Here is an 11141-nt window from a genome sequence, read left to right as displayed (position 1 = left end):
GCCTGGGTCGTAATGAGGCCCATAGTGTTTCAGTGTTTCTTTGGATCATTTGTATTACAATTTTCACTTGTACTGTATCTACTGCCCTCTCTCCCTCCTAAAATAAGCATGGCTGCTCTGCCTACGCTACCATGTACTCAGGTGGTACAGTCTTATACTAAGAGTGGAGTCTTGTACTGCCTCAGTTGAATGGTTTTACTAGGCCCTTAACTGGACTTCAGAAAAACTGTCCTAACACTGTTGGCATGCGCTGGGATCAAGGTGGATTGCATTACATTGATTATTGATATACACTGTGTCCAAAGGAAACCATCCAGTAGGTTTGGTTTAGCCAAGGTAAAGTGTACTTATTGTATTTAACACAAGAACCAACACCATGGCCTGCTTTAGGCCTGAGGACTTCTCTTATGTTGCAATGGAAACTGTGGTCACAATTTGTATAGAGAAGGGCCTCAATTGTGAAGGAAGTAAGCTTGAATTATTACAAAGGTTATGGGACCATATGCATGGTTCCAGTGAACCTGTGTCCACTTCTTACAATATTGCTGGGAGTGAGGATGATGAGGGTTCAGACAGCTGTCCAAACTCCTCAGAGGAGGAATATGAGGGTTCTGATGAGGAGGATGTTAGTTCACCCCCCTCTCCTTCTCCTGCCTCTACCTTACTGCCTACCATGTGCTCTGAGATATCTAAGCAACTGAATATAAGGAAATTCCTGTGGGAAAACAATATGAAGATGTGGTAATATGAGAAAAAGTATAACAGGTCTGTAGAAGACCATTTTCTGCACCCCTCTTCTTTTTCCAGTTCTTCTATGTCTTCAGCTTCCAGGTTTCCAGAATTGGTGAGTCAGTATGATCTGAAGTGTGACATTGTTGTAGGGCTGAAAACTTTTGACCTCACTTGTAAAAGGTTTGGTCTGTGTGAGAGTGATAGAATACCCTGGGTTCTTTTTAGACTTCCCAAGAGGGACTACCATGTGCTCTTGGATTTACCTGAAGTAGAAATAGGTAACTGGGATAGGGTAAAAACAGCTCTCATAGATAGATATAAGAAAAAAGCTTCTACATATCTATACTCCTTAAGGGACTCTGAGCATAGATGTAGGTCAAAAAGTGCTGTCTCCTCATCCCTTAAGAAATCTGTCAATACTGAGTATAGCAGAAAAGCTGTGGTCTTAGACTCAGCTGAGCCCCCTTGTAAAAAGGCTGAGGCTCTTAACCTTGAAGTAAGAGAGGTCCCCTTAGGAGACCCCTCTTTAGAGATAAAAGGCATTAACTGCCACTCTGAAGGGCACTTGGGTGTAGCACCCATAACTTCAAATAGGGACAAAGCCCCTAGGCCCACAAAGCTAGAGGTCACTCCTGTGACCCCACCTTTAGCTGCTGCTAAGGTGATAGAGCCTCTTGAAAAACCACATGTAGTGGAAGTGGTTCAACTAGTTCCCAGAAACTTAAAAACTTCTGTCCTAGTACCCATATGGTGTAATACCATTAACCAGGTCACTGCTGTGACCCCACCTTCAGCTAACACTGAGTTTATAGAACCTAAACCCACCTAGAGTGGAAGTGGTTCAACCTGTGGATAGAAACTTAGATATTCCTGTCCAATCTATAACACTGTCTAAAAACTTTGTTGAACCTGACAAGAACCTTAGTGTTCATGTCACACACCCTGTGTGGTGTATGTCCTTTAGAATAAAGACCCCTTCAGTTAATCCTGTAGTGGCTGAAACATTTGAAAACCCACTTACAGTGGAAATGGTTCCTAAAACTCTAAACATGGATACGCCTGAAAACCCACTTACAGTGGAGGTGATCCAGATGGATGTACAACGCTTAGGTGTTTTTAACAACCCTAAGAGGGCAAGGAGTTTCCTTGACCCCAAGGTAGGAATTGAATTTTCTCCTTTAGTTCAGAATGCCCAGAATGTAACTTCTAGGCCTGAAAAACTGAACACCAAAAAGAGTTATAAGAAACCTAAGAGTAGCTTTCTTACTAGGCCTTCTAATAAAAAGCCTGTGACTCCAACTACTCCTACAGGAGAGATGGATAGGTGTTCTGACAAGGCTAGGGTCTCTGTTTCAAGAGACCACTCTAAACCTGTATGATCCTCTATAGCGAATCCTACTGTAAGTCCTAATGTTAGCAGGGCAACCTCTAACAAAGGCAAATCAAAATCTAGACTATTAGGGAAATGGGAGCACAAACCATGCTCTACCATTTCAGTTCCAATTCTAAAGTCTTTGATCCACACTACTTCTGAGGAAGGGGTGGATAGACAAGATGGAAACCTAACTAGGCCTTTGAGGACTGGTAAACCTCAAAGCTGGTGGAAATCCAGAAAAGATATGTCTAAGGCTAAACCCCTTGACATTGTGGGCTCTTCTGCTGAAGACCCCCTTGTAAATCCTAGAGTTAGAAGGGAAAACCCTAACCAAGGTAAAAACAGATCTAAGAGGAAGTGGAAGGATGTGCAATGCTTTGCCACAACCCCTCCAACTAGGATACCTGAGACCCAACCTGCTCATGTGAGAGAGGTGGTGAGGAATCATGGAGACCCCTCTAGGTCTAAGGGATTTCTTTATAAGAACCCTTTTAAAAAGCCTATTGTAGGTTCAGAGGTTGTCACAACTTCTGAGGGACTGTTTAAACAGATCCCCTATACCTTAGACAAGAGTAAAGTGCCCGACACTACTTGTAGGTCATATAGTTTGCAAATGATAACTAATATAAGAAAAAGTATCACAGCAAGGGTTACAAAAAGATTGCTAGTTGACTCAGCAAACAGTTTAACCGACTAGAAACAAGAGATCTATCCAGGTGAGGATTAGCTTCCCCTGTTCCTTAGTCTGGGGGGGACGAGTGTTAGGTAAGATTTCCACAGGGCTGGTAAATCTTCCTTGCCTGGTTCAACTCCAGAACTTTTTGTTTTTCTAGTGAGATATTTTCCATTAATACCTCAGTGAGTGGGAACCTTTTTCCACACTCACCTGTCTTTAACTCTTTTTATGGGTGTCATTTTTAAGACTCTCCATAGTGTCTTTTTAAAGTTATCATGTCTAACAACTTATTGGCAATAAGTGCCTGTTGTTGCTGGGTTGCCCTAGGGGCTCCCCATTTACCTTTCTTGTGCTAACCTTGAGTGAACTACAGTTCCCAAGGGTAGAAAGGATCTTTGGATCCCTTTTACATTTACTTCTGTGAAACCAGCACACCCCACCTTATGTGGAGTGCTGGGGAGATAAAATGTATCCCCTTTCACATTTAAACTGTAACAATTATGTTACAGTGACAAGCTTACCTTTAATGGCAGGTGGCAGTGATACCTTTTACTAATTTGGTGTACCTTTACCGCGTGCTGTAATCACAGCTGCAGTAAAGGCACCTAAGGGTGCTCATTATTACCAAAATGGCCCCTGTCTTCTTTTTCTGCCATTTTAGTGTTTCTTGTCGTTTCTTGTTCCTTCCCCTGACATCCAGGGTGGGAAAATCCTTTGTTTGAGTTTTGTCTTCGGCGGGAGTCCCCTGGACACCCCGCCAAGGCTCCAGTCAGTCTGTAAGCACAGGAAGTGGGGGAGGGGTTCCAAACTTCCCCCTCCTTTGTCTTAGGTCTTCTTTCAACTGGGCCAAATCCCAGTGGGGGGTTGGCTGTCCTGATTGGACAGCCAAACGCCCCTTTCTTGTAAAATGCGGGGAGAGAATGCAGAGGTTGTGTTGCAGTTCCTGATAAATACTGGAAACCTGGAAGCTGAAGTCATGTCGACCACTGGAACTGAAAACCGAAGAGGATGACAAAGGAAAAGCGGCGGGAATGATTTCCAGCGGCCGGGGAGCCTGCTTTGTAACCGGAGCCTGCTGCAGCCCTTCCTTCCGATCGACCTGGGGTCTCCGAAAACGAAGACCCGAACCCAGAGCCTGGTGAGACCCACTAGAATCAAGATGACCTGCATTTTGAGCCATCCCACGGGTTCCTGCGACCTTGCGTTCTTGCAATACCCCAATACCCTGGGACCTCCTGCCACTGTGCGGTGCACGGTCTTCCGAATTCCGAATCTCGCTGAATCTTCGTGGGCATCTTGGTCTATCTCCAGAGACACGAATCGAGTCCAAAAAGTCCCCTCACAAGAGTGCTGGACCTTTTAAACGACGAGAATTCAACTGCGATTTTCTGTCTTCATCTGTGCTCCTTGAAAAGGCGCCAAACCCGCAGAACCGCATTCAGCCATGAGAGAAATCTTGCCTAGAGCCTTCTTCATCGATCCCTGCTGCAAAGTCCCTTCTGAGGTCTTGTGTTCAGTCTCCAGGACAAGGAATCCAGTGACCGGGTATTTGGCTGCAGTCCCTGAAGTTCTCCTGCTGCAATCTCTTCTTCATTGCTGAGGTACTGTGTTGGCTTGGGTATATACTTACCTTAAGCCTGTTGGGATTTCTGTGTAGTCCTGGGGTGTTTTCTGTGATTGGGAGGTCCCTCGTCCAGTACACCCAGTCCCACTGCTAGAATCCTGCTGGGGTGTCTTCTGTGAAGCCCCTGGACCCTCTTCTAACCCTAGAAGTAAAGTACTCACTTGCTTGCCCAGTTTTCCTAAGGAAACTCTGGCTTTTGCTACTAAAGAACTTATTCTAACACTGCCTGTTGGTCACTAGTCCTAGTGACCCCCTTCTGCCACTGAGAACACTCATGCTCTAAGGGAAAGACTTTGAAGGGATTGGGACTTCTGCCTAGAAAAGAAATCAAGTGTTTTTACTTACTTGTAAAGAGTTGGTTGGTAACTGTAATTCTAAGAGTGAACAGTTACAAAAGTTCTTACTGATCTTGGATGTGTGATGCACTATTCTTAAAAGTATGGTTACAATCTTTCCTTCCTTAGCCACTGTTTTGCCAGTCTAAAAGAAAGTAGATGTGAAGGTATTTTACTTTCCTGTGATTAGGTTGTGCCTCTTTACAAAAGTAATGTGTTGGTATCACCAGGTTAGTCCTGCTAGGATAACTGTATGAGTGTCCCCCAACTGGGTCTTGCTTCCCCTGACTTGCTGCTAGCCTGTCTTTAATAAGTCTACAATAGGTTGTTGCCTACCTAGAATATCTATTCTGTAAAGTGTGACATTGGGTTTTACTTTCCCCTTCATTGTGAAGTTAAAGTAAGTGGGTTTTACTTACCTTGTGTTAGCTGTGTGCCATCCAAAACAAGTTACAAGAGTTAATGCTTATCTCCATCTGGGGTTCCCTGATTTCCAAAGCATCTGTAATTGTATATTACATCCATTAGGTTTTGCTCACCTGGTATAACTGTGTGTTATGATAAAAGTAGTGATAGGTTTTTACTGCACCTAGAATAAGTGTTTCACTATTCACCAAAAGTATATTGTCCAGTTGACTGTTTATGTGATTTGTTCCAAGAGTCACTGTACAACTGGTAGGGCCTACTGTCCTTGTATTACCAAAAGTAATCTAAAAGTAACCATTGGTCTTTTACTCCCAAAGAATAGGCTTGACCTATACTAAATGTGTATAACAAGGTTTTGACTTCCCTAGAACTACTGTTAGGTGTTCCAAATAAGGTCTATACTTGGGTCTGTGTACTTTCAAGTATAGCGTTGTGTTTTATATTGTGATTTCATATAATGTTTCAGTATTTACTTAACCCCTAGATTTATCTGGGCCTACTTGTATTTAAATAAATCCTTTATTTTTGTAATACATAGTGTTTCAGTGTTTCTTTGGATCATTTGTATTACAATTTTCACTTGTACTGTATCTACTGCCCTCTCTCCCTCCTAAGATAAGCCTGGCTGCTCTGCCTACGCTACCATGTACTCAGGTGGTACAGTCTTATACTAAGAGTGGAGTCTTGTTTGTTGTTTGTTGTTGTTTGTTTATTTGGTATAGCGCAGAGAAACCAAACCCGCGAGGGTAACTGGGCGCAGGCAGTACAAGGATACTTGAGAACTTAGTTACAATACAAGAAAAGGTTGTACAGATGAGAGGAAAGCATATACAGGCAGTACAAAATACAGAAATGTAGATAGAGCAGGTAGTCTAGCGACTTGTACTGCCTCAGTTGAATGGTTTTACTAAGCCCTTAACTGGACTTCAGAAAAACTGTCCTAACACCTTCCATGATAGGTGTTGTAGCATTCAAAACATCTGGGCTACAACAGAGCCTGCAGGTTGGAATAATATTAGAATAAGCGTGGTCACAGAAGCAGGTAACCACTTATTTCTAGAACATGTGGGCACATGTTCAATGCAAAGCAGGGAAATCAAGGACGAACATATACATGAGAGCACACACAGAGGGTTTGAGAGTTTAAGAGAACGTTAACCCTGTGAAATCAGCATTGCACACGACAAGAGGCAGAGATAAGCTTCCCACTTCAACCACTTTGCCACTTGCCGCACCACAACAAGGGCAGTGACGAATCATCAACAACTACACCAACCATGTTAAACACATGGCTAAACAAGTGAGCTTCCACAAAGACACACTCTTCCTCTCTATGGCTGAAAACACACTGCTACTCATGGTACCCACCAGAGCCGCCCAGGAGAGGGGGGTCACCAATTACCAGAACTGGCTCCTCTCCCCTTCCATGCCATCACTGCTGCTGCTGAGCGGCTGTACAACTTCTTGTCTGCTCTGCCTCCCATTCACCTCTCTCTATACTTCTCCCTTAACGGTGGCAGGACTCGAAAAAAGAACCTCACACCATCACATCACCACACTGTCAAGCCACACAGCTATCCCCAATGCAGCAGCTTTTGACAGAGTAAGTTCCCAGTTATAGAACAGACAGGTCTTCATTGTCTCACAGTGCAGCATACCTTCTCCCAGATCAGGAAAATGCATTGAGGAGTCAGTTTATAACACACTGTTGTTGGAGGCTTTTCTTTATGCACAAACACACTACTACCTCCACACTCAAGGCATGACAGAGCACTAGTTTCAGATAATGTGTTATAATTCATATATCATGCCAGGACCTCCCATCTCAAATGATCCACCAATGTACATTGCAAGGCATTCTTATATCATCCTATAGGAAATGTACCAGTGCAAAGGAACAACATGTTGGAAAGAAATATCTACAGATGAAAAAAACAACCGTACAAATGGAGTGGAAAAAGCATAAACCAGAGTGACAACACATACCACCAAAGATGACAATGGCGTGAGCCTTTCAAGCTCATGTAATGAGGGGGATTAATCACCCAGTTCCTTTTTTTTAAAAACTTTATTTACACAACATCCATAACATATCTCAATACAATCAGAGTATATCACATGAAAAAAAACACAAGAAACGCACATTTTACACAGTACTTAAAATCACCCAGTTCCAGAGAAAATACTAGCCTGTCAGTTGAAGAATCTCACAGGAAAGCTCTATCGCATACATTGTCCGTCATGCCACACTTTTCCACTCTTTATTAAATGGCAGCTGGTGTGAAGGTTAATTTACTGTACCGCAGTGCTTAATGTAGGGGGAGAAATTGAGAGGAGGATCTCATTTGGTGGCATAGATTAAGTGATGATCTCCCACGATACTCGCCTGTTTAGTTTTGCCCTTGTGCATTCGGACACAAATAACACACAGTTGACCAGAAGTAGAGAGAAATGGCATGTAATGCAAACAAACCAGAGCATGGGAGGGCTGCTCACTGCTCGACCCGGTGTGGCTCATCCATATGTACAAATGGAGTGGCTAAAACCAGTATCCACACATAAAACAACACATATAATAAATAGGCCCATGGGAGAGAAAAGTGGGAAAGAGTATTGCTCTAGCTGCTAAATGCTTTCTCTGTCATGTCTGCGAGGCAGCCTCTGCCCTTGCCAGGCATTGCCATGAGCCGGTCAGCTGCCTGAAGTTTAACACGCATTCCACAGCTCTGATACCTTGCATGACACGGCTGTTCAGCTAATGTCCAGTCTCGTTGCATCAGAGGGGCAACAGAGAAAATCTAAGGAAAATGCAGCATCAATGATTGGCAACATTCCCATTTTCTTCCCTCTCTTTTACTTTTTTCTATGATCCACTACAATCATCGCTCTCCAAAGCCTTGCACTACTTCCACATAAAGCACAATGCAATACAACTATTCCATTAAATACATACACAATAAGAAAGCAAAACAAAAACGCATTATCAAAACAAGGCAAGTCATTTGTGTCCTAACTCATCTGAAGTCATTCCTCCCAGCATTTCACTGCATACACTCTCCTCACTATCATTATCAGCCATACTCTAGGGTTAATCTAAAACAACAAAAACAGTCATAATCACATGTTCTCCCCTTTCTATCTCTGAGCATCCCTATCACTCTATAATCCAGCATCACCTTCTTCATGTGTCTGTTATGTTGGTGTGCACTGTCAATGTCAAGTAGGTGTGTCTCAGTTGGAGGCTTGAAATACTTGTGTATAGGTGCGTTATAAATGCTATATCATATCATATCAGTTTCTAGTATATAGTGCTTGGCACATTTCTCCCAAATAGCATCTCGTTTGGTGAATAACTGGTCGCTGAGCACTCTGTCACTCGTAGGCCAAGGAGAACAAATGGCAGCCAGTTGTCCCACTGTGTTCCTTTCACATCTCTGTGCTTCAACAGCTCTTTCTGTGGCTCTGCTTTCTGTTTTTTCTTCCATCAAGTCACACACATGTCATACTCTTTCTATGCATTGTAATATTGCATCAGTTGTTCATTCTCCCCTTGCCACTCCACCAGGAGCAAGCCACATTTCCTTAGATCCTCGCTCTTGCCCTTCTGTAGGATGATATTCGTCACTTCAAGCTGTGGGCCCTCCACCACATACCACTGCTGACCCTTTATGGATGCCTGTGGCTGTAGGTCATTGTCAGGTGTCATGGCCACTCTTGCTCAGATGGGATTATCTTTGTTATTCTCAGTGGAAACAGCAATGATTGCAATGCACCATACTGTGCTCCTAACCCCCAAGCACCACTGAGTCATGCTGTCACTGACCACATTGTTTGTGTAAAGAACTCACTGCCAACCGCAATACCAGCAACATCATACCATATTGTTGCACCAAAATTACCACAGACAACCTGGGCTAAACTTGTACCTAAGTGTCACTCTAAGATGGCTGCCCGTTTCCCTACAGGAAAGTCTACCAAGATGGCTCCTGTTTTGTCCTCCACAGCAAAGCATTAGGAGTCGGTGTAGTGTTGTTGAGTCTTGGACTATAAAAACCCCACACTTCCATGGATCAGTGCTTAGCGTTGATTTGCAATTTCCAGGGAACTTTCCTGGACTTTTAGTGTGATATGAAAGAACCCTTGAATTTTATCTGAACTTTATTTCATCCCTGTTGAAGTGTTCCGTTAACTCCTAAAAGCTGAAGTGTTAAACAAAGGTAAAGACAAGAACTTGGAAGATCAAATTAATTCAGCAGTGCCGTGGTGTGCAAGCTCTGCAATCTATGCTTCAATCCAAGTAAGAACGCTCTAAGTAATCATTGCATACTGGCTTACGTTTGTCTACTTGCATTCCATACCGAGCATTTTCCTCTCATCCTCGCAACCTCCCCTGGCTACCGTGATGTAACTGCCAGCTGGTTTTACGGAGCCACAAACACTCCCCATGTGCTCCTGTTCATTGTGCTTCTGTGCACACAGAGAAGTTACCCTCACTTCTGCCAGTGATCCCATAAATTTAACAGAAGTGGCTGTGCGTGTTAGCAGCCTTGCAGAGCAGCTCATAACAACAAAAAAGAAGGGAAAGCTAGTTACGTGAAGTAACAGAATTGAACTTTATCACGCCTTGTAATAAATGCATGTTCATTTTACCGCATTGCATCCAAAGGATGCATGCCTGTGGAGCTAACAGATTCTACTCCTAAAAGTCCTACCGACATTCTTGCACACAGTCATTTCTCACAAAAGACTCTTAACTGAGAATACATCCAATGAAGAGCTGTGCGTTGTTCTAAATCCCTCAGAATCACCTGCAGGAGAAAAAGAAAAAAATATTTTCTGGAAGAGATAAGGATTGCACCAGTAAGACCAACAAATAACATTATATATATTTCATTGGAGAGAAAGCATCAATGATGTTTTCATGAAATACTGTTGTTTAAAGATATTGGAGGCAGGCAACCTTACTTCAAAAAAGCACTTATATTTTCACCATCAAAACTCATTGCTGGTAATCTAATCACTGGGATAATCTTGGTGCAAGAGAGTGTAGAGTGGAGCCAGGTATTGTTCATACTACTCAAGGACCGCATTATTCCATTCATTATCCACAGAGAGACATTCAGAAAAGAACCCAGAAGCAAGGTACAAGCAGCCAGGGCACCACCAAAAATCACATCCCCACAATCCTATCACTTTGGACACAAGGGCGGGTGCATACTACAAATACAAATCTGCACATGTGTTTGCTTCTTTAGAAGTGTGGATACTATTCAACCAACTGCACTCTACAGTCGTTCAAGGTTTCAGGTAGGCCGCTGTCCGTTCTTACAGAACATCAGGTAAGCCTTACAGAATGCTAAGCCAACATTTTAGTTCTGCCCGGAGGAGATGGAGACTTCAGATATAGATCAATTGTCAGTCTTGCTAGGGAAACTGAGGGCAGCGGTACATGCGGCCAGGTCAGAAACAAGTGCTCTACGAAGGGAATTGGTGGTAAATAGGGATAAAACTGAAGAGTTAGCTAGAAAACTAGCCCAAACACAAGCGGGTTAGGTTCCTTTGCCTGCTCATATGGTCCCCGGTGAGCATCCCCCACAGGCCCCCGTTGCCATCCACGTAGTTGCTATAGCTCTGGTTCCACTGGCCCGGCCACACCGTTTCACAGGAGACTCCCTAAAAAATGCAATTTTTATGAACCAGTGTAAATTACACTTCATTTGCAGATCAGGCTCATTTCCAAATGATAAAACCACAGTGTTGTTTATCTTATGATATTTGGGAGGCCACACTGCTAATTGGTCTATACCTTTGGTAGAGCGGGATGACCTGTTACATAGTGATTTTCAGGGATTCCAAAGGGAGCTTGAAAGACTATATGTTTGGATCTTTTATCATTATGACAAGGGTCTCAAGATCTTTTCGGATACATAACCACATTTAACAGACTGATTGCAGAAACCGATTGTAGAAACC

This window comes from Ambystoma mexicanum, chromosome 4p (genome assembly GCF_040938575.1).
Source record: "Ambystoma mexicanum isolate Mex_15411 chromosome 4p, UKY_AmexF1_1, whole genome shotgun sequence".
Classification (NCBI taxonomy): Eukaryota; Metazoa; Chordata; class Amphibia; order Caudata; family Ambystomatidae; genus Ambystoma; species Ambystoma mexicanum.
The sequence above is the reverse complement of the archived record's forward strand: the minus strand, read 5'-3'. Positions refer to the sequence as shown.